Below are 25,003 nucleotides of genomic sequence, written 5' to 3' on the forward strand. Positions count from 1 at the left end.
GGGGGTGGGGGTGCAGGGGGACATGTGTGGGAGCCTGGTGGTGGCTGCCCCTGGTGGCTGGGGGGTGGGGGTGCAGGGGGACATGTGTGGGAGCCTGGTGGAGGCTGCCCCTGGTGGCTGGGGGGTGGGGGTGGTGGTAGACATGGGTGGGGGCCTGGTGGAGGCAGCCCCTGCACTGCTGGGGGTTGGGGTGCAGGGGGACATGTGTGGGAGGCTGCCCCTGGTGGCTGGGGGTGGTGGTAGACATGGGTGGGGGCCTGGTGGAGGCTGCCCCTGCACTGCTGGGGGGTGGGGGCGCAGGGGGACATGTGTGGGAGCCTGGTGGAGGCTGCCCCTGGTGGCTGGGGGTGGTGGTAGACATGGGTGGGAGCCTGGTGGAGGCTGCCCCTGGTGGCTGGGGGTGATAGGGGATATGAGTGGGGGCCTGGTGGAGGCTGCCCCTGGTGGCTGGGGGGTGGGGGTGATAGGGGACATGAGTGGGGGCCTGGTGGAGGCTGCCCCTGCACTGCTGGGGGGTGGGGGTGCAGGGGGACATGTGTGGGAGCCTTTTGGAGGCTGCCCCTGGTCGCTGGGGGGTTGGGGTGGTGGTAGACATGGGTGGGGGCCTGGTGGAGGCTGACCCTGCACTGCTGGGGGGTGGGGGTGCAGGGGGACATGTGTGGGAGCCTGGTGGAGGCTGCCCCTGGTGGCTGGGGGTGGGGGTGGTGGTAGACATGGGTGGGAGCCTGGTGGAGGCTGCCCCTGGTGGCTGGGGGGGTGGGGTGGTGGTAGACATGGGTGGGAGCCTGGTGGAGGCTGCCCCTGGTGGCTGGGGCGTGGGGGTGATAGGGGACATGAGTGGGGGCCTGGTGGAGGCTGCCCCTGGTGGCTGGGGGGTGGGGGTGATAGGGGACATGAGCGGGGGCTGGTGGAGGCTGCCCCTGGTGGCTGGGGGGGTGGGGGTGCGGGGGGACATGTGTGGGAGCCTGGTGGAGGCTGCCCCTGGTGGCTGGGGGGTGGGGGTGGTGGTAGACATGGGTGGGGGCCTGGTGGAGGCTGCCCCTGCACTGCTGGGGGGTGGGGGTGCAGGGGGACATGTGTGGGAGCCTGGTGGAGGCTGCCCCTGGTGACTGGGGGTGCAGGTGGACATGTGTGGGAGCCTGGTGGAGGCTGCCCCTGGTGGCTGGGGGGTGGGGGTGGTGGTAGACATGGCTGGGGGCCTGGTGGAGGCTGCCCCTGCACTGCTGGGGGATGGGGGTGGTGGTAGACATGAGTGGGGGCCTGGTGGAGTTTCCCCCCTCACTGCTGGGGGGTGGGGGTGGTGGTAGACATGAGTGGGGGCCTGGTGGAGGCTGCCCCTGGTGGCTGGGGGTGCAGGAGGACAAGTGTGGGAGCCTGGTGGAGGCTGCCCCTGGTGGCTGGGGGGTGGGGGTGGTGGTAGACATGGGTGGGAGCCTGGTGGAGGCTGCCCCTGAAGTGCTGGGGGGGTGGGAGGTGCAGGGGGACATGTGTGGGAGCCTGGTGGAGGCTGCCCCTGGTGGCGTGGGGGTGGAGGTAGACATGGGTGGGAGCCTGGTGGAGGCTGCCCCTGGTGGCTGGGGGGTGGGGGTGATAGGGGACATGAGTGGGGGCCTGGTGGAGGCTGCCCCTGGTGGCTGGGGGGTGGGGGGTGGTAGACATGGGTGGGAGCCTGGTGGAGGCTGCCCCTGCAATGCTGGGGGGTGGGGGTGCAGGGGGGACATGTGTGGGAGCCTGGTGGAGGCTGCCCCTGCACTGCTGGGGGGTGGGGGTGATAGGGGACATGAGTGGGGGCCTGGTGGAGGCTGCCCCTGGTGGCTGGGGGTGGGGGTGCAGGGGGACATGTGTGGGAGCCTGGTGGAGGCTGCCCCTGCACTGCTGGGGGGTGGGGGTGGTGGTAAACATGGGTGGGGGCCTGGTGGAGGCTGCCCCTGCACTGCTGGGGGGTGGGGGTGATAGGGGACATGCGTGGGGGCCTGGTGGAGGCTGCCCCTGGTGGCTGGGGGTGGGGGTGCAGGGGGACATGTGTGGGAGCCTGGTGGAGGCTGCCCCTGGTGGCTGGGGGGTCGGGGTGGTGGTAGACATGGGTGGGGGCCTAGTGGAGGCTGCCCCTGCACTGCTGGGGGTGGGGGTGCAGGGGGACATGTGTGGGAGCCTGGTGGAGACTGCCCCTACACTGCTGGGGGGTGGGGGTGGTGGTAAACATGGGTGGGGGCCTGGTGGAGGCTTCCCCTGGTGGCTGGGGGGTGGGGGTGCAGGGGGACATGTGTGGGAGCCTGGTGGAGGCTGCCCCTGGTGGCTGGGGGGTGGGGGTGGTGGTAGACATGGGTGGGGGCCTGGTGGAGGCTGCCCCTGCACTGCTGGGGGGTGGGGGTGGTGGTAGACATGAGTGGGGGCCTGGTGGAGGCTGCCCCTGCACTGCTGGGGCGTGGGGGTGGTGGTAGACATGGGTGGGGGCCTGGTGGAGGCTGCCCCTGCACTGCTGGGGGGTGGGGGTGCAGGGGGACATGTGTGGGAGCCTGGTGGAGGCTGCCCCTGGTGGCTGGGGGGTGGGGGTGATAGGGGACATGAGTGGGGGCCTGGTGGAGGCTGCCCCTGGTGGCTGGGGGTGCAGGGGGACATGTGTGGGAGGCTGCCCCTGGTGGCTGGGGGGGTGGGGGTGGTGGTAGACATGGGTGGGAGCCTGGTGGAGGCTGCCCCTGGTGGCTGTGGGTGGGGTGATAGGGGACATGAGTGGGGGCCTGGTGGAGGCTGCCCCTGGTGGCTGGGGGTGGTGGTAGACATGGGTGGGGGCCTGGTGGAGGCTGCCCCTGCACTGCTGGGGGGTGGGGGTGCAGGGGGACGTGTGGGAGCCTGGTGGAGGCTGCCCCTGCACTGCTGGGGGGTGGGGGTGGTGGTAAACATGGGTCGGGGCCTGGTGGAGGCTGCCCCTTCACTGCTGGGGGGTGGGAGTGATAGGGGACATGAGTGGGGGCCTGGTGGAGGCTGCCCCTGGTGGCTGGGGGGTGGGGGTGCAGGGGGACATGTGTGGGAGCCTGGTGGAGGCTGCCCCTGGTGGCTGGGGGGTGGGGGTGCAGGGGGACATGTGTGGGAGCCTGGTGGAGGCTGCCCCTGGTGGCTGGGGGGGTGGGGGTGCAGGGGGACATGTGTGGGAGCCTGGTGGAGGCTGCCCCTGGAGGCTGGGGGGTGGGGGTGGTGGTAGACATGGGTGGGGGCCTAGTGGAGGCTGCCCCTGCACTGCTGGGGGTGGGGGTGATAGGGGGACATGAGTGGGGGCCTGGTGGAGGCTGCCCCTGGTGGCTGGGGGGTGTGGGTGCAGGGGGACATGTGTGGGAGCCTGGTGGAGGCTGCCCCTGGTGGCTGGGGGGGTGGGGGTGGTGGTAGACATGGGTGGGGCCCTGGTGGAGGCTGCCCCTGCACTGCTGGGGGTGGTGGTGGTGGTAGACATGAGTGGGGGCCTGGTGGAGGCTGCCCCTGCACTGCTGGGGGGGTGGGGGTGGTGGTAGACATGAGTGGGGGCCTGGTGGAGGCTGCCCCTGGTGGCTGGGGGGTGGGGGTGCAGGGGGACATGTGTGGGAGCCTGGTGGAGGCTGCCCCTGCACTGCTGGGGGGTGGGGGGTGATGGGAGACATGTGTTGGTGATCAGTAGTGCAAGGTGACATGTGGGTTGGCTGGTGGGCATGGCCATGGTGGATCGGTTGCCTGTGGGATATGAGCAGGGGTGCACGGTAGTAGCCTGTGGTGTGGGCTGCCTGCAGGGGCCGTGGAGGGTGTAGAGGGAACACCTGGGAGGACCCACATGGCCAAATCACGTGTAGCATTCCCCGGCACCACCGAAATACACGTACCCTGCAGAAATCACGTGTGAATCTTCCCGCGCACCTCGGAATACACGTACCCAGGCCAATCGCGTGTGGAACTTCCCGCGTACCCCCACCTACCCAGGCCAATCGCGTGTGGAACTTCCCATGCACCCCGTAGTACACGTACCCAGGCCAATCGCGTGTGGAACTTCCCGCGCACCCCGAAGTACACGTACCCAGGCCAATCGCGTGTGGGACTTCCCGCGCACCCCCACCTACCCAGGCCAATCGCGTTTGGAACTTCCCGCGCACCCCGTATTACACGTACCCAGGCTAATCGCGTGTGGAACTTCCCGCGCACCCTGAAGTACACGTACCCAGGCCAATCGCGTGTGGAACTTTCCGCGCACCCAGGAACACGCGCACACGCTATTTTTCACATAGCGGGTGTCCGTGTTTGTCGGTGCCCCTTTGCACCTCATTTGTCCTGTATGGCCCATTCATCATTGCTGTATATGGGTGCTTTTTGTTAGCGCACATTTTGGCGCACATTTTTTTAAGTCGCAGGGGCGCTACTGCCTGCTTTCTTGTGGTGTACTTGTTTGGCCCTGTGCGCGTCTTTGACCGTGCGCTGGTTTGCCCTATTCGATCCCATGAATACGGTTTGTAGGCGAGCGTGTGGGCATTCCGCGCACTTGCCTCCTGTACTTCCCCCCCCCCCGTGACGCCCAATTTTTCACGTGTTGTTCCCCATTCCGAGTGTTACACCCCGTGTTCCGCCTACTTTTGTGATGTGCGCCGCGCTATGTGCGATTTCGCAGTGGCCGTGGCGCACGCTGTTGGATGACCTGTGCGCCGGCGTGCACGGCGCACACTTTTAGCGCACATCCAATGTTTTTCTCGCACACGGACTTCCATGAATCGCTGTGTGCTGGTTTCCCTGCGATTTTCGCACTTGCACTGCGATTTTCGCACTTGCACTGCGATTCGCACGTTTTGGCACCTCTGCGCGGGAATTTTCGGTGCACATTATTTCCATGAATCGACCCCTGAGTTTCCAGCTGAGACTTTGTGGAATCTCAATTTATCAACTTATCCAGCCAATCATCATCGCAGCATCTTGGGGACAAAAGGTTGACTGCGTCAAACCGCAAGAGTTGGGCTCCCCTGCGTCACTGTGCAACAGTGACAGTCACTGAAGGAGGTTTTCCTGTGTTCCTTCCAGCACTCCAAGGGTTTGAGGCCTGCTGGATTGCAGCATTGGTGTTTTCCCATACCGAACCTCTGTCTGCACAGACATATTTACAACAAAGCCGATAGGCCCAGGCAGGCAGATTGCCAGTTTATGGTTGTCATTTTTTTTAAATATAAAGCCAATTTTGTTTTTCCAGGTCTGGTTGTTCTACAACACAATGAGTATTTGTGAGCTGTTAGCAGTCATTACACTCTAGAAGCTAATGTTTTTGATGGCCAAACTTGTATATATATTTGATATTTACAAAAGCTTTATTATTAGGATGACTTTAAAGATATAAAAAGGAAACACATACCAAATGCAGCATACTTTAGGTATGTAATGATTCAGTCATGCACCTTTCACAGACATATGACGGATATAAAGCTCTTTGGTCATTCTTATCTTCCCAAAATCCCCTTTAATATGCAAAACAGCCAAAACCTCATTGGTTTTATTGGTGCCACTTGAGGTTATAGTTGAAGTTCTTTCTAATCAATATACACATGCACTGTGTTAAGCAATCACTTTGATATTTAAATACACAACATGCCTTTTTCAAACCGTAACAAAAATGTGGGTTTTCCCTTCAGAAAAGTAAAAGTTTAAAATGATGCATCATTTTACAATATTAAACAGATACCTATGCTTATGTCAAGCACAGAGTTCCCACAGGTGGAACTAAAATGATGTTCAGAAGCAAGCACTAATTTTCCTCCCCGGCCCCACATTTCAGAGGTCAAAAGCCGATCAAAAGGTGCAAGCATGAAATAGATCATAGAGAAGTAACATTTTCATAGTAAATATAAATGTGCTAGTTCATCAAGAAACCTATGAAAGGATACCAAAAGGCATAGAAGGGTGAGAACAAAAACTGTGTGCCAAAAGTACACACTGTTTCATAACTGTAAAGGTGTCCCGTAAAGATATCCATTCAGCCATCTTTACAGAACTGCTCAGCGGGAAGCAGGCAAATGGAATCTGTGCCGGGTTGATCATTGGTCTTTGATTACATTCTGCTGCATGCTCAGTACTACCTGGCTAACCAACTGCAAATGATGTCACACAATGCAGAACTGTGAAGTCTCAAGTAATCTTTACATTAACTATATTTTAAATACAAGGTAAGACTGTTACTGTGAACCAGTATGTCAAACGACAGCAGGGCATTTATATCTATACCCACAAATCTCAAAATGTTCCCATGTATTGTACAGTCCAACTCTATGGAGTTAACAAACATTTCAAATTACCTTAAACGCAAGCTGGCAAGACCCATAGCCTAAACCACACGCACAAAGGTAATATTGTGCTGCAGCACCCGATGTATTGCTCAATTTTAATCTTGGAGTGTTGGGGATTTTGAACAATTGCACAAACAGCAATGATGTAAACATTAGCACTCTGGGCGGGGGATCCAGCTAATCAGGTGGCTAGGAAGGGCGTCTGACACTACCACTCAAAGCCTGCATTCTATGCTGCCTGATGGCCGGCTCCCCTGTCAGCTGACATTTTTTTTCATCCCTACCTCCAATCCCACTTTTCTGTTCGATGCGGCGGGTTCCGCTGCCCCAGCTGCTGCTGCTTCTGTCCCTACACTGGCCGCGATGGAAATGTAAGCGGGGCTCCGTACGGAGCCTCTCCTTCCTATTCCATGGCAGACATGTTGGTAGAGTATTATTGGTAGAGTATTATTAGAAAATACTAATATGTATATACTTTTTTTTTTATATCATGCTACACCGGTGCTGATGGTGATATGCCCCTCGGTGGCTGTGCCCACCCTGTGGGTAACGGTCCACCACCCTCGTTAAGGGAGCCGCACTTTGCTTGGGCCCTTAACTTGGGCAGCGGGCCGTTACCAACAGGGTGGGCTCACCACCTCGGAGCATATCACCTCAGTATGTAGCACTTCATTTGTCATAAAAGGTACCTAAATTGTGCAGCTACGAGGAATGCTTCTGTGAAGGCATCATGAAGCAAGACACAGACAACAGTTCAAACAGAAGATATGTATTCACTTAAATGTCAGGATGGCTGAGGGCCTAACTTGCCCTTTGCTAAGGTGGGACTTGCCCACCTGAACAAAACTAAGGAAAGTCAGAGTCAAAGAGTACAACTTAATAGTCTGTGTCCAAAACCTATTCTTGCCCTCACAACTAGAACAAACAAATATGTAGGGATGTCAAAAGAAACAGTGTTTAACTCAAAGTTCTAAGATTCTTTCAGTTCATAGCTTTCGCTCAGCTCCCCTTCCCCAAGCATAAGAAAGTTCCATTAAAAAGAGTCTTGAAGTTTACATTTCTAAAGTTCAAAGCAATATAGTTCAAAATCACTCCTGGGGTTCCCTTCTCCAAGTTTCAAATGACGTAATCCAAAAAAAGGGATCTTAGGACTCAAGTCCCAAGACAACGCATATAAACCTGCCAAGTCTCAGGGTTCCCTTCCCCAAGACTCCAATGTCTCAAACAAGTTCCTCAGTGCTTGTTCCTGTGCACCAAATTACCTTTTCTTGATTCCCTTTATTGGTTTCTAGATTTAGGGTGTGCTCTTAGTCTCCTATGGTTTCTTCTTAGGCGCCTCGTGGCTCTGCCACCATGTGTGTCACGCTCCTTTTCAAATGGTAGCCTTGTCACATTATATTCACTCATTGTGGTTTGCTGTTTGGGTTTTCTTCATTGTGCAACAACTGTTCGATATTATCCAATTGCAGTTCAGGGTTTAATGTAGTTTTATTTTGCTTAATTATATTCAGCTTCCAGATTTTAGTTCCTTTGTTGTGCAACATACATTCAGTATTCAACGTTTTACTGGTTTGCTGCAATGTTGAATTTCCCTTTTAGCTCGGTATTCAATTTGTATCGGTTCTCAGTACTTTCACTCCTTGGGTGAAGACTTTCAAAAACCTTTCCTTTTTAAGGTCCGTGAACACTTCAACAACACGTTAATTAGTTCAGAACAAAATATTCATACCATTTGGAGACTTTCAAAAACATGCTTGTTCCTTTAACAAGACACGCGACCACTCCACTACATTGTACAAGTCTCTGGCCTCATTAACAATAGCGGTTCCCATCATGAGGCTCGCGGTTACAGTAGCATGAGGTTTCTCAAGCTGGGAAACTCACCGGCTCACTTTGAAGTCCTTTTCCATATCGCGCTGACCACAAACTTGTCATCTTCCTTCCAGGATGTCTCTTTCTCCACCTCTCAGACACCCCCGAACTCTTGCAGTGCCATGGGAGAGTGAGCAATCCTTTGGATGGAATGAAGGAGGACCCCTCATCTGGCTTCCTTCCTTCTCCTCACCTCTGCGCCACGGAGCTCATGCTCCCACTTCACACTCACCTGGACCCTCAGCTGCTTCGGTCCTCAGTGTGCTTCTACGACTGCAGCACAGCTCACCACGGCTCCCATTAGTGTCTCGCCTCTCTACCTTCCCCTTCCTGTTCACACCCCTTTTATACACCTGATTTGTGTAAAAGGTTTGCAGGTGTGAGTCTGTTCTCTTGATTGCCTGACTATAGTTAGGATCATTAGTCAGACATGCCTGATCTTTGCACTGGTTCTCCTCTGAGGCCCTCTTCATTGCCTCAGTACCAAAGTGGTGTAATTTCCTGTTAGTGTGTATAACTCTTAGTCGCCTCTTCCTCGTCCCAGTACTGTAAAATGTCATGTGTGGAAAAATGAATGGAGCTGGCTTAGAATAGCCCATAAAGGTTAGGGGAGGGTTAGGTTTGTCATCAATGGGAAAACAGGGGTACCATGTCTCGCCCAAGCGTTCCCCACTCCCATTCTTTAAGGGCCCTCCCCCCAGATGATCCTCCCTCGCTTTTCCACCCCCAGGGTCAGGATCCAAGAGCAATGGCTTTGCCCTGGCCACCTGCACAGAGAATCTAAGGGGAGTAGGAGTGAGAATACACTCAGGTTTCTCACACTTCCCACACATGAATGTTCAGGGTCGCCCTTATCCATTACTCCACCGTGAGAATGCACAGCCAAAGATTCCAAGAACCTTCTCCAACTGTCTTTACTCTACTGAGGTGTTTATGCCCAGGCAGAGTTTACAAACTTAACTTGTGATTTTGCCATATTTTAATATTATGTTATGTTGACTTATACCGCGCACCGCTATCATCCAGGGGGCAGTCTTCAGGTGCTCTTTGGCATTCCAGCCCAAGAGATTGGAGGTACATCGGCTGCAGCAAGTAACTTGGCTTATTTCCATTTTGCCCCTGCTAACACCGGAGCTGTAGCCATAAGCATGGTGTTGGGTTCTTGTATTCAACATTTTTATAAGATGTGCCTGTACCACTTGCATATATTTCATATGTCAACTTTACCATTTGACAAGACTGAATGTAGAAATGTAGTTATGTTGCATTCATATTACGGACCAGTCTAGGTGCTTCTCATAGAGTGACAGCAGCTAATGTGTGAGAGAAACCAGATATTGGCATTGAAACCATCCAAAATTCCTCATTCTAACCTTCTCTCATTTATATCCAGTTTGCACACAGCTTATGTTCTTATCGCTTCCTCTAAAAAAAACATTTCTCGACTTAACTGAAAGTAGACAATTAGCCATAACAATTACCTCTACTGCACTCAGCTGTAGAACACACTGCCTTCTCAAAATCTTGGGCAGCAGAGATCTGAAAACACACTTTCAACTAACATAACATAGAACATGACAGGCTTGAATTAATGGAGAGGAAGCAATACGCTTATAATTCCTGCAACCTTAAAAACATCTTTATAATGTTAAGGAGCCAAAATGGGGGACAAAATGGGGGTAAAGGGGCGTAGTTTGGACAAAACTGACAGTTTGTTGAAGGTGTGGAATCTGGTGAATGTGCAAAGTCTGAAGAGTTGAAGTAAAGTTGGGGGGTGCATGCACTTATTTGGGCCTTGGGCAGCAGAAAGCCTAACTACGCCAATTTCCGCACCCGAAGCAGATGGGCACATGGAAACCGAACTGATAGTAGGAAATCAACGACCACCTCTAGACCTTCCAAGTCTTGACCAAAACCAAGGTATGGGCGCTGAGTAGTCAAGTCACTTACCAATGGCCCTTTGTTCATCCAAAAACATTTACACATTAAGGGTTCTTTTGGCCTTCTTGTTGGCTTGGGTAGTATTCGCTTTCGAAGGCCCTCCGAAAGTCAGGAACAGATTTGTTCATCGTAACGGATCCTCACCTGACTTTTGGAATCTGTTCAACTGCTTCAGGATTCTTCCCCTAACTTTTTCCTGCCCTCCTAGAAATACTTTGAACTTTATGCAGGACTGTGCACTTCTACGTGTGCATTGAACATTGAACACAAGGCTCCATTCATTATAGGGGCATACTTAAGTTAGGGTTGCCATCTCTGAAGACTGTTGGTGCTGCTAGTTAATCACCTTTTTCCTTTGCAGGTACCGGTGGAGTTATTAACTTTATCACACTGACTTCAGTGACAGTATATATATTACATAGGGTGTTGCTTGTGTTGTGTTTTACTATTGCATTTCATGATTAATTTGTGTTGTTATTGGGCCTGTAATAAATAGTATATTTTTGTATACTACTGTCTAACTGTAATTCTTGGTGTTTCACTGTGTGTGCTCATTGGAGACCCCCGATCACCCTCGCTCCCTCCTCCTCCACCCTTGCTCCTCCTGAGATTAGCGTTGCCTGCTCTCCAAGCTATTTGGAATTGGTGTGGCTATCTTCCCAGAAGTGTTCCCCTGTTCATCTAACAAGGGTGGCCTCGTAAACATTTAGAAATCCATATATTTGTGTTTTTTTTTTTAGAATTCCATTTTAACAACCCTCTAATTTAAGACCTGGGCATTGTGGGTTGCCGCCGGACTGTAATACCCGTTCCGTCGCCTGAGATCCCGGTGCCACCGGGATATTACAAGGTCCGGCGGCCTGGGATATCACGCGGAATAAAATGTTAGTCCCCATTCCCATGGAGTCCATTAGGACCCGGAAGCACCGGCACCGTTCAGAACGGTGTCAGTGCTTCCATGACAACTGTGCCTACCGTGGCTAATGCGCCCGGCAGGTAAGACCTGCCGCGCGCAAGAGTCCCGGCAGGCACAGTTGTAGTACGGCGGTCTGGAAAGGGTGCTGGTACATTGCTACCGGCACCCTTATTTCCAGACCAGCCTACTTGAAATGGCCCCCCATGTGCTATGCTGGTACTGATATTGATGTAGGCAGGTGGTCCATAACAAATGGGCTACCTATCAACAATGCTACATGCTTTCGTCATCTTTCTTCTCCAGCCTGATATCCGCGTCCTTGCCGTTCCTGTGCCCTGCATCCGTATCCCCATGTTCCGCTTCCCAATAGTCTATGGGGGTCATTACAAGTTTGGCGGTAACCCACTGGTTCTACCAGCGGACTGTAACACCCTTACCGCTGCCTGACATCCCAGTCCCACCAGGATATAACAAGGCCGGTGGCCCAGGATATCACGCGGCAGAAAATGTTTGTTCCCATTCCCATGGAGTCCCATAGGACTCCATGGGAATGGGGACTCTGAAGCACTGGCACCGTTAGTAACAGTGCTGGTGCTTCCATAAGAACTGTGCCTTCTGGGGCCGATGCGCCCGGCAGGTCAAACTTGCTGCATACAAGGACGCCGGCAGGCACCTTTTGTAGTATGGTGGTCCAGAAAGGGTGCTGGTACGTGGCTACCGGACCCCGCATGTCCCAATAGTTACATGCTCCTTTTCCATTCCTTTGCCCTTTCCACTGCCTCTTCTTGCTGTTCATGCCCATCACTTAGCAGGGCTCCACCTTTACCATCCTCAGAGGCTTCCACATCTTTGTACCCAGCTGAGATTTCAGCTTTAATCTGAATAGACTATGCATCTATGACAACATGTACCTCAACACCCACCATCACGTCCTTATCCTATGATAATATCCTCCCATAGATATATACTTGATCCTTTCCTTTTTTTCATGGTTATAGTTGTGGTGGGACTAAGGGAAATGTTTTCACAAGGGTTTCTACAAATGGTTTCACAGTAGGATTCTATATTTAATGTTTTGGGTGTGTCACAGTGCAGTGTGGGAATAAGGACAGACTCTCATGGGATTTTTACATTAAACATTTTATTTGACAATCTCCGTGGAACTCCAGAGCTTCACGTTGTAGAAAAGGACCCTGGATTATAGTGTCGTAGTACCACAAGAACAACTGTGGCTCATGCCGATCCCCTCCCAGTCTTCTATCAGTTCTTGTCTGTTATGAAGATAGGGGCTGGAGGACTAAGGACACTACTACTTTCACTGTCCCTCTTTCTCTTCAAGTGACCGACTATCCCATGTTGTGGTGTTACTATGAGGAAGCGGGCGTACGGTCTCGATGTCTTCCTCCTCCCCCCGCTGTCAGTCACCCCTTCCTACGTCTCTGACAGCTGGCACGCAGCAGCGCAAAGAACCGGCTCCTCTCGTGTCTATGCCTCAGTCCCGAACTCTGGCAACTGAATTAAAACCTCTGTTCTTTTTGGCATCTTTGGCCTTAACGCGGGTCGGCCACCAATGGCACAACAACACTTTTCCTCAGCTCTGTACTCCCACTTGAAGCTCCTGGCTTCCTCCTGTCAAAACAAGACAAAAGTACCCACCAGTCCTGCAATCCTCCCTGATTCCCTGCTGTGGCCATAAGTCTCTCCCCTTGTCCCTCCTCCTCTAGCCAGCTTCCCACCCTTTCGTTGCGGTGGTGCTCTGTGCTGCCTTCGCCCCAGCAGTGTCTGCCTCACTCTCCTTTGCTTCTTCACAGGCCCCCCTTTCTAGGCCCTTACATTCGGGAAGGGCATGGGCACGTGACAAAAAGTCTGCTTGAGCCACCAGTCACCCTGGATGGTGAATAGTTTGAAATGAGAATGGTTGCAGGGATTAAAACCATCGTAAGATCAAGGGATTTGTGTCCTTGTGTCTTGCCAACCAGACCAATGGGGCGTGAACTGTCACCAATGTGAACTGCTGGCCAAGGAGGTAATATTGCAGGGACTCGACAGCCCACTTGACTTCCAAACACTCCTTCTCGATGATGGCGTAGCCCATCTCATGGGGTAGTAGTTTTCTGCTGATGAAGAGGATCGGTCATTAAAACTCTCCTTTATTTTGGAACAGGACAGCCCCCAAGCCAGTTCCTGAAGTGTCAGTATGTAAAAAGAAATGTGCTGAATAATCAAGACATTGTAGCGGAGCCTGATCGACGAGGGCGTTCTTTGGGGCCAGGAAGGCTGCCTCAGTGGCTTAACTTCTCCAGATTCATTTTGAAGTGATGGAGGACTTCAGAAGATCTGAGAGTGGCACAGCGATCGTCGAGAAATGGGGAATGAATCTTCAGTAATAGCCCACAAAGCCGAGAAAGGCTCATACTTGCCGGTTGTTGGCCGGGAACTGTAGTCTCTGAATCGCCTCCAATTTCTCTTACTGTGATCATATTGTACCCTGTCCCACAAAGTATCCTAGGTTTTCAGTGTGAAAGTTGACCATCTGAGTTTTCTTAGGGTTGACATGGAAGCCCTGCTTGTTGTCAGGCCTCTAAAATAGCTCCCAGATGTTTCAAGCGCTGTCCCCAGGTGGTACTCTATACAATGATGTTATCTAAGTAGGCCACCACATATTGCTCATGGCCTTTCAGTACTGTGTTCATGAGTTGCTGAAGGTTATTGCGGCACTATGGAGGCCAAAAGGAAGTACTGTAAATTGGTATAGCCCTGAGGTGGCCGCAAAGGCCATCTTCTCCTTGTCCTCGGGATGCAAGGGGATCTGCTAATATCCCTTTGAGAGGTCTATGTTGGTCAGATACTTGGCTCTACCCAGCATGTCCAGGAGGCCTTCGATTTAGGGCATATGGTATGCTTTGAACTTGGAGAGACCTCATTAAGTTTACAGAAGTCCATACAGAACCCGGAAGTACAATCGGGCTTGGCAACCAGTACAATGGGTGAGCACCACTGGCTGTGGGATGGTTCTATCACCCACATTTGTAACATAGACTGCACCTCCTGATTCATGGTCTAGATTCTGGCTTCCGGAATTCTATAAGGGCATAGTCTGACCGTTGTCCCTGGGGTTGTCTCTATTCAATGGTAAGCTTTGGTGGTACATCCTGGTAATGAGGAGAGCACTGGGGAGAACCTATCAATTTGCTGCAAATGTTCTGCCCTTTATTTAGGTTGTAGATCTGGATTAATCTTTAAGGCCTCCTTTACGACATGTTCCGAACTCTGGAGTATGTCCTCGGTAAGGACTTCCTCAGGGGTTAATCAAGGCGACAGTTGTTGGTGGTTCATCTATCTTTTCAAGAGATTGACATGATAGTGTTGTATGGGTACTTTCCAATCATTCTGATGTACCTTACAAGTGACCGGACTGATGACTTGGTCTATGGTATAGGGTCCTTTCCAGGCTGCTAACATCTTGTTCTCCATTATCGGTATGAGGACTAACACTTTGGGCCTCATTACACGGTAGGCAGTAACCATGGCGCTATTAGCGCCATGGTTGCCGCCGGTACCATACCGAGTCCGCCATGGTGAATGGCGGAATCACCGCCACATTCCAAGGTGTGTGGGGGCGGAAATTCCCCATTCACCATGACACTTCCCCATTATTTGAGCCCCCATAGGGCTCAATGGGAATGGGAAAGGCGGCAATTACGGTAGCACAAATTGTGGTACCGTAATTGCCTCCAAGGTCCCTTTGCGGGCCTGTTCCTTAACGGAGGTCGGGTCCCGTAAAAGGACCTCGTAGTAATGCAGTAACGGTTTACCGGTACCCTTACTGGTAACGGTCAACCCTTACCGCATTCTGTGTAATAAGGCCCTTTGTCTCCAACCTGGAAAGTCTGCACCCGGGTGCCTCTATTGTATCTTTGTGCATGTCTTCCTTGGGCTTGTTGTAGATGAGTATGGGCAATTCTCTGCAGTTTCTCCACTCTCTATGTGGGTTGCGCCACATAGTCTGTGAGGGTAATCTCTTGTTGGGGTTGTTCTTCCCACCCTTCCTTCAATATATCTAGCATAGTTTGTACTGGCCTTGCAAACAACAATTCGAAGGGTGCAACCCCCCCGTCCAGAACTGAAGGGTATTCCGAAGGGTCATAAGTATCCAGGGTATTATTCTGTCCCAATTCCATTCTTCTGGCTTCAGTTTCCCTCAAAATTTGCTTAATGGTTTGATTATACAGTTCTACCGGCCCATCGGTCTGGGGATGTTAGACGACGGTCGTAAAATGTTCATTGTGCAAAGTTTCACAGACTTGTTTAAGGACTGTCGACATGAAATTCGTGCCTCTGTCTGTTACAATTTCTCTTGGTATGCCAACTCTGGCTATAAATGGGACCAGGACATCACAAATGTGTTGTGCGCTGGTGTTCTTTAAGGGGAAGGCTTCCGGGTAACGACTAGCATAGTCCACAATCACTAACAAATACTTGTGGCCACTGCTCGTGGGGTCCCAAGATGTCCATTCCTATTCGGTGGAAGGGTTCAATAATCAAGGGCATGGGTTGCAGTGGGGCCTTCGGGATGTTGGGTTTGTTCTTTTTTTGGCACTTTGCACACTGCTGACAGAACCGGGCAGCTTATTCATATACTCCTGTCCAAAAGAACCTTCCCAATTTTTTCTGTCTCATCTTTTCAGCCTCTAAGTGGCCCTCTCCAACTAGCAGATTGTCTACCTCCAGCACGGTCTATCAATACGTAGTAGGCACTAATAACTGCCGGATGGATTCTCCACTGGGCTTCGTTTTCACTTGATATTACAAGCCCTCATGTTTGATAAAGTATGGGCCCGCCCCTCTTCGTGCTTCCTCTGTGGATGCCCAGGCATTACTCGGCACCGGATCCAGCTCCTGGGCCATCCGGAAACTGTCTCCATGTTGGCCCACTTTCCAGTCTACTGTTAGCGGGAGCATGGTTTTCTCGAGCCTCCTCCTCTGTATCACTCTCCTCGCGGTTCTACTTTTCTGTTCCTTAATGGGAGGAGGAAAATTCTCGTAGTCGCGGAAAGAGGCACTCTCCAGACAGTTTTTCTCAATGGTCTGTATCATTCGAGCTAGGCTTGGCACATCGGAGCCCTCTACTAGGGGTTCAGGTAGCACAGGCAACAGTGGGGCCCTCAAGTCTATTTTTTTCTCCTGCTCGCTTAACCTGGATCTCTTTTGTAAGGTATTGCTTCACATCCTCATGCACACACATGATAGGAATGCTCATGCCAGTCTCATGGGTAGCACCTACCAGTTCTGCGCTGACCGCCATCTGAAGACTTTCAGAGTCTATCACAGGTGTACACATAGGGTGATTTTGGGGGTACTTCGGGTTCCGGGTAGTTCCCTTTCTTTGGGCACATCGAAGACTCCGATATCCATAGGTTCTGTCTTATTTCTCTTTGGACACAACCAAGCAATGTGGCCCCACTCCCCACATTCGTAACATTGGGGACCTATTGGCCCCATCCCAGGGGGTCGGCTCGGCATGCTTCCTTCACCTCCTAGTCATATCTTTGGCCCTTTTAGCTCTGATCGTTTGTTTGGGGGGTTGGTCCAATGTCCAACGGTGAATCTGGCCATAGTGACGGCTGGTCCTCCTTGCGCCCATCCCAGTTGGGTATACGTCATCAGCCTCCCGTGTCCCGCCTTTTGGTAGGCAGAGGCTATGTTAAGGGCTTCTCTCAGACTGGGCCTATTTTGTTGTTGCACCCAGCGCTGGATTGGTAGGGGAAGGGCCTCTGCAAATTGTACTGACACAATTCTGTCTGCCATCTCCTGGGTCGTGGTGGGTGTGGTCTGGAGCCATTTGTCGCCCAGTTCCTTCACTCGGTAGAACAATTGTATAGGAGTTTCATCTTGCGACAGCTTAGTCTCTCTGAAATTTATTCTGTAGGCTTCCTTATTATGTCCTAGCCTCTCCAGGACAACCCCTTTCATTTCCACATACGTTGCATCCCCCGTTGGGTTCGCCGCCTGGTATGCACTCTGCATTTCCCCTGTCATCAACATGCAATATTTATGTATTTATTTATTTCCATTTGTAAAGCATCTAAGCCCAGGGGCATCAAGGCGCTTTTGCAAACCAGTTACACAGTACATATTTTTGGGCGAAAAAAATATAGTCGCACCATCTTTCTGGTGGCCATTGTGCATTGGGTGCCACCATTTCTAAATTCACAAAGAAGTGTGCGGAGTCTTCTCCAAGGGTGTACTTCTGTAGGACCATAGCTGGTACATGCGTGTCTCCTTACATTTTTTGCGACCACCATCTGCAACTGTTGTACCTGAATTGCCTGCTGAAATACCTCTCGGGCAACCTGCGCCTGCTAACTCTGCAATTGCAGCACCTGTTGCAGCTGATGCTGTCTCTTGTTAGGGCCTTGAGCAATGCTTCCATGGTCTTCCTTCTTATGCCCCCTCTTGCCACCACTTGTCACAGTGCGGTATGGGAATACCCACAGACTCTTGTGGGATATTTACATTCAACCTTTTATTTAACTATCTCTGCAGAACTCAAGAGCAGGACGGTGTAGAAAAGGCCCTTGGATTATAGAGTACCACAAGAACAACTGTGGCTCATGCTGATCCCCTCCGGGTCTTCTATCACTTCTTGTCTGTTATGAAGATAGGGGCTGGAGGAATAAGGACACTGCAACTTTCTTTGTCCCTCTTTCTCTTCTTCTTCAAGTGACCCACTATCCCACATCGTGGTGTTACTATGAGGAAACGGGCATATGGTCTAAACGTCCTCCGCCTCCCTCCACTGTCAGTCACCCCTCGCTTGTCTCTGACAGCTGGCATGCAGCGGTGCAAAGAACCGGATTCTCTGGTGTCTATGCCTCAGCCCCGAACGTGGGGTGATCCTCAACAGCGCTCTGGCGGCGCAATGAAAACTTTTTGGCGTCTTTGGCCTCAACGCAGCCGGTCACCAACGGCGCAAAGAAAGTTTTCCTCAGCTCAGTACGCCCACTTGAAGCACCTGGCTTCCTCCTGCACTTCCTTTGAAAACAAAAGAAAAGGACCCATCAGCCCTTCGATCCTCCCTGATTCCCTGCTGTGGCCATTAGTCACTACACTTTCCCCTTCTCCTCCAGCCAGCTTCCCATCCTTTCATTGCTGTGGTGCTCTGTACTGCTTTCGCCCAGTGGTGTTTGCCTCAAGCTCCTTTGCTTCTTCACAGGGTGGAAGAAGGAAAGTGATTACAAAAATAAAACATTTTCATGGAGGGATTCAGAAAGGGTTTATTTTTACAAATTCTGTTATCTTTTTTTTGTGGACGGAGGACGTATAAGGGAAAGGGATCCAAACAACACAATATCACAAAGGGTTTCTAGGGGGAGTCATACTTTAAAGTACTTCCATAAACAGCCCAAATGCAGAACACAGTGATACTAAAAGGATGTTAAATGGGAATAAGACACACAAAATGCTCTCAGTTGCTACTGCCCAAGCTCTCCTGCATTCCACTAGTGTGGATCAGCCCTGTGCTTCCCTCTAATACCCACGCACAACCAAGTTAGAATCAGGAAGTGAACTGGGCCTTTTATAAGGCCACCAACCTCCCCAGAGATTCTAGGGCTATATTTTGCCTGCCGGATCCCCCCATTATGCTCAGGGGTTTTGATATGCCTGCCGAGGCAGGGCATGCCCACTGAATCATACTTCCAAATAGCGATATGATTTTGGGCTGCCAGCGGGTCCGGCAAGATCTTGCGTGTGGCTGCCAAAATCCAAGTATACTATTCATCTCGACTTTTGAGATTGGCTGGGCAGAAATTTGAATAGCCACAGACATCACACATGGAACCAACACAATGCATAACATATTGAGGGGCTAAACCCTACTTAGCCCCCCTCCCTGTAGACTTAAAACCATGCATCTTCCCCTTATCCCAATTATTGCACAGACTCTCATTTTGTATTGGAAAACATACAGATCACTTTATTGGAGACAATTCATGAGCGGTCCTAGCCCTGCCCCAAACCCGAGTGGAGCAGGCGTAAAACAACTATCCGGGTGGTCCTTCACCATTCCCGGGCTTCACAAAAACAGGTGACCTATCACTTCAGTTTTACTCTCCTTCCGGGCGACTCGTCACTTCCGGTTTTAGTTCTTAGCGAGTAGTCCCGCCTGCCTCTGGTTTTCTGTGTGTGCCAGGACAGCCACCACCATGCCCTATATGGAGCATTATCCCAGGGCCACTGCAGTTGCAAAGAGTCCATCTGTCCGTAAGAGTGTCGGTGCCCATAGAACGCCAACCTGGCTCCTGCAGCCAGCAAGTAAAGCTTTTGGCAGCATCGGCAGCATGACTCCTCCCCAGCTATGACTGCTCCGTAAATCCGCCACGCTTTGGGGCTAGCCCACCTGAGTCCTGGGCCGCTTCTCAGGGCGGTAATGTCATTGCCCCTAAGGTGCACTACCAAGGTCCTGGGTAAAGGCAACCTGATCAGTTGCCTTTGAACTGTCGGTACCAGAGAGTGCCATTTCATGCCAGGTATACCATGCCAGACTATATCTGTGATTCTCACCCCCATATTTCCTCCTTCCCTCTGCCATTGCCATGCTCTTTGCTATGCTTTTGACACAAAGGATTCCAAGCGGTTCAACCTGCTGCTGCAAGAAAATAAAATGCTGATAAACACCAAATCAAAATATAACCATCTCTCTTGTTGTTTTTTGTTTTTAAAAAACGACCCTATTCTATGCCACTAATGTGGAACACCCATGTCCATCTCATTTGGCCTCATATATAACCTAAATCTGTCTGACTTCCATCTGAAACGTGGTGGTGGCTCCGTATCCTGAAGCCATGAGGAGGCCAGCCAACCCCTTTCGTAGCCTGCAGCATTCAATGCAGCCTCCAAAACCTTGCAAAAATTGAACATTGTCAGGGGGAGACATCCTCATGTATTAGTAGGTATGACCCCTTCCATTGACCTCCCCACCATGTACTATGAGAGCAACTACTGTCCTCGGGTGAACCATATAGGGTGATTCATCTGCCCTTCCCTTCCTGGTCAGTTTTACACTCTCGACCCCTTATTCTCACTCCACCCATGAGCAGAACATCTCCTTGTTGCAAAGCTTTCTGTAAAATGCTATTGCTGCAAGGTGCCCACCCGCCCAAATCCTTTTTTCCCCGTCCTTGTGTGCCCACAACAGAAACGCTTGCACTTGCTCATCCCCTGCCAGCTCTGTGCCTCCTTGCTCCAACAGAAACCTAAAGAAAGTACTGTAGCTTTGCTGGTACCTGGGCCTCACTCCTGGCGTGAGCGAACCCTTCCTGGGGTCCCAGAGCGTCCGGTCCATGACACAAGCTGACCCCACTCAATCTGGAAGTGCTCTCCTCTCTCCTGGGCCAGCGGGAGGGCCCTCTGAAACTTGTACCACTGAAAACTAGAAAGAACATCAGCCTCAATGTTTGCAATGCCTTGCACATGTCGTGCCCTAAACTCTATATTCTGGTATAAACGAATTTCAACTAGCTTTCATAGAAGCCCTAGGACCACTGGACATGAAGGTGATTGCAAATTGATTGCCTGCAATACTGCCCTGTTATCAGACCAAAAATGCACCCTCCTGTTACTCAACTCCTTAGGCAAGAGTAGAAGCGCTACCATTATAGGGAAGAGCTCTAGCACCATAATGTTCTTGTTCCTGACCTTTTTGTGCACACCACTCCTTTCCCAGAATGACCGCAAACCCTTCCCTGCCAGATGCATCAGAATAAAGCTGCAGCTCCTCACTGGTCACCCATGGAGCCCTCCAAAGCATTACACCGTTGAAACCTTGAACAAACATGCGCCACATGCGCAGGTCCTTCTTAAGGCCCGTGCTATGCTTGATATGGTGAAATCTCTGGGTGACCCCTGCCGTGGCCCTTGCCACCCTTCTCACAAATACTCTACTCGCTGGTATCACCTTTGCTGCAAAATTCAGTTTGCTGAGCAGTCACTGGATCTTTTCCAGGGTGGTCCTATCTTGCGCCAAGTTTGCGTCAAGTTCTGCCAAGAGGCTTACCACTTTGTTGTGGGGCAACCTGCAGGTCCCCTGGTGGTGTCTATCTCAATGCCTAGGAACACAAGCACCTCTCTAGGCCCTTTCGTCTGCTCAGGTGCCAATGGCATATTAAGCTCCTCCAAGTCCTGGAAGGTGGTAAGTGCATCTGCACATTCCTCAGATCCTTTCCTACCCATGAAAAGTAAATTATCCAGGTAATGAACAATACCCCCTCTCTGTTCCTTCCAGCGTGCCACCCATTTGAGAAAAGAACTAAATGCCTCAAAGAAAGTGAAGGACACTGTCCAACCCATGGGCATGCACCTGTCCAAGTAAAACTGTCCCTCCCACTAAAATCCTAATAGGTCGAAACCCTCAGTGGTGTACTACTGGCAGGAACCAGAAAGCCGATTCGATGTCCACTTTTGCCAAAAGTGCCCCCCCCTTCCTGGCTCAGAGACCAGCTCCATCGCCTGGTCAAACATTGTGTAATTAACGGAGCAATACCTTGGGTCAAGCCAATCATTCAAAGAATTGTCTCTGGGATAAGACAAACGGTGGATGAGCCTGTACTTTCCCTGCTCCTTCTTTGGCGCCACACCTAACGGAGACGCAAGGAAATATTCTAGCGGAGGTGAGTGTCATGATCACTGCTTCCAAGGAGCCAGGACCAGCCCAACGTCCTTGGAAGCAGGCCCCTAATCCTAAGCCTAGGCACCAGCCGGTCCCTACTGGGACCTTTTGGACCTTGTCCTGGCGCCGGTGGCACCAGGCTCATCAAAGCCATCGGTCCCGGCACTGGAAGCGCCGGGCTCATAATATGTGTGAAGATGCTTGGGTGGACTTACCTGCAGCAGACCATGCTGCTTACTTACCAGCTACATAGGAATCCTCTGTAAGCCGGAACTATTTTCTTACCTGGGTGGGGCAAGCTCCACGCCCTGGATACAACACTGGAACTCTTCTGGAACAGGAACTCTTTTCTTACCTAGGCGGGGCCGTGGAGGAAGACGCCTCATCACTCCTAGGCTATTTAAACCACACCCGATTGATGAAGCGTGCTTCGCGTTATTCTGCATCTGCAGCAGAACGCTCACCGAGTCTGTTCCAGCTTTTCTTCTTCCGATCCTGTACCTGCAAGAACAATACTTACCATTCCAGTATCCAGTCTTCAGCAGCGCCTGTAAAAGACAAGAAACAACAGGTTAGCACGACAACTCCATATGCAACGCATTCCTTACCTGGTCCAGCGGCAGCGATCATTTCTTCACGCTGCACCTCCGCCTGTGGAGATAAAAGCAGAGTTATTACTTACCGGAAATCTGCGAATTCCGGATGTTTTCAACACTGCAACCCAGCATCTGAAAGACAAAAGAAGAGACATTAGACAGGTATTTACTTACGCCCATCGCGCTCTCCACAATAGAGCGCCTGCAACTACTCCGGCGTTTTCCATCACCTCTTCAGCACGAACTCACAGCTGTGAAGGAAAGAGACAGTTAAAGCGCTTGCATTTACTCACGCATTTCCAAGCGCTCCTTTCCAAGGCTCTAGCTCCAGCTTTGGCTCTCTTCATTCCATCTTCTAACGCTAGAGCCCTGCAAAACGAATAGAACAAAGCATTATTCCGAGCCCTGTTCAATACTTACGTGTCCACGCACCTAAAGACTATATGGACTAAAAGGTGTCTGGAAACTCACCGCTCGTGCTGTTAACGGCGGTTGCGATCCTCTGATGTTAAGAGGCCTACGTTTCACCCAGTGAAGGAACTGGCAACGGCATCCTGCACCAGACGCAGATGGAGAGCCCAGCATTCACCTATCTAAGGTGAGCACGTTGGCCTGGGGGCTCTACGGAGAAGCTTAGACGAGAGAGAGAGAGAGAGAGAGAGAGAGAGAGAGGACACTCAATTGCCCAGATCTTTAACCCCATATATTCTTTCATCTGCAGAAATCTCACCCTTCGAGTTCGACACACAGTGCGAAGAGGCTCAGCCCCAGAAGCCAATCGAGTCCTGCACATCACTTTTCGAGTCACAGACTCCTTCCTGCCTAGACCAGCGCCTCCGTGGGAATCAGGTGAGCGTTACAGTGAGGGCCCCTCACCCTTCCCAACTCCCTTTCCTTGGAGATCTTGTCAAGCCCTAAGGTCGGAAGCTTCTCTGCAAACGGCACGTTTTTGGCTGACCACATGGAATGCGGAATCCGTCCCTGAAACACTTGTATAACAAAATGCGCTCTTTGTCGCTGGGATAGTCGCTCAAATATACGTGAAGCCAAGGTCTGTTTGCTGGGGATGGCCCATTTTCCTACCGTTCCTTAGCATGTCCCTCTGTGCTGGCCCCTGCTCCTAACACCACCTTGGGCCCTCGGGCACACAGTAGCTGGGTGGTCCACCCCCGCATTTGGTGCACTCTTGTGTAAAACAGCATTTCTTGCCAGAGTGGCAGGTCTCCCCTCCCCCCCGTTGAATAGTTGGCACGAGGTATCCCTGAAACCTTCTCCTCTTGCACTCCTTCAACGTTTGTGAGGCCACTCCCTACCTCTTGGGGCCTGAACACCTTGCTGAAAGGGCCAGTAACTGTCCTTTCTCACATACTGATTCCTGACGTGCCATGCCTTCCTGAGAGGCTTACCAGACTCACTGTTCGCCTGGCTGGTCCTGTATTTGCCGCCCATGTATGCTACCCAGACCTCCATATCCTTCTGGTCCCAAGTCAATTAAGGAGCCAGCACCATCTTGGAACTGAAATCCCTATAGTAATCCAACCAGCCTGTCGTACCAAACCTCTGCTGTTTATCAATTACTGTGTCCCTATATTTCCACAGCGCCTCTCCCTGTTCCGGGAACTTTTCTGTAATCACTGCTGCTAACAAAGAGAAGGCCTTGTTCCAATTACTAATTGTCTCCTCAGGCCTGTACCTCTTTTGCCTCTTCTTGTCCTCTTGCCTGCTAACAGTAATGCCTGGACTGGCCGTATCTAGTTATAGCAATGAAAATAGGTCAAAGTACTGGTACTATTGTATGCGGGTTGGTTTCACTCGTAGCTGTGTGCCCTGCTATCCCCTTGGAACCCCGGCAGGAGCTGCAGGCTCATGGGACTTCGTTGCCACTTCCTGAGGACCCCCCTACACTAGGCCTGTTCGCCAACTGCACCACATTTAGCATCACCTTTATCATCTCTCCCATAACTGTTACCATGCCGCTGCTTGACATATCCAGCCCAGTGCCGGAGATGGCCCCACTAGCACTAGGTGGTGCCTACCTTCATCTCCAGAGAACATGCTTGGTGATCCCTGGCTTGACATGGCACCCCGTCTTATAAATAAAAATATTAGAGAAGAAAAAACAGGAAACCTCAACCTGTGCTAGGGTACCGACCGATGAGCAATTCCGGGGGAAATTACAGCACAATCCCTCTTTTCCATCGACATCTTACCACCACACTTTTGGTCTTTTTGACTCTCCTCTGCTCCTTGATACCAAACCCGAAGGAAGCCACACCTTGTTTGGATTGATTCCTGTAATGCCATATAACCCAACCATGTTAGCATTAAATCCAACCAGTGTGGTCCCAACACCCGTATGATTGTTCTCCCTGCCCCTCCTGGAGACCCAACCCACCATACATTAATCCATGCCCAAATACAGTTCAATACTCATGTTGTTCTTCTTAAGGGACCCGCTGTGACAACCTAATGCCCCTAAACGTGCTCTGGCTGAAGAACGTGTGCAACGAAATTGTGTCTAAACTACACAATATCCAGTACTGCTGCCGACACAAGCATCACCAACCCCCCACATCCTCTTTGATGAGCGCGGTGGTGACTGTACATCTAATTTCATAATGCAAGTTCCCCTTCAACATCACTGTACTGTGCCATCACTCCCCTGCAACATCCCACCATACTCGCACCAACGCAGCTGCAACACAACTTCAACTTGGCAACCGGGGGCACT

At 51.5% G+C, this 25,003-nt stretch overlaps 1 pseudogene; it reads left to right on the forward strand.

The window, feature by feature from the left end:
- Nucleotides 1-25,003, forward strand: part of LOC138491965 (cytochrome P450 2J4-like) — a 207,522-nt pseudogene that overhangs the window by 146,252 nt on the left and 36,267 nt on the right.

The sequence above is a fragment of the Ambystoma mexicanum genome, chromosome 10 (genome assembly GCF_040938575.1).
Source record: "Ambystoma mexicanum isolate Mex_15411 chromosome 10, UKY_AmexF1_1, whole genome shotgun sequence".
NCBI classification, from domain to species: domain Eukaryota; kingdom Metazoa; phylum Chordata; class Amphibia; order Caudata; family Ambystomatidae; genus Ambystoma; species Ambystoma mexicanum.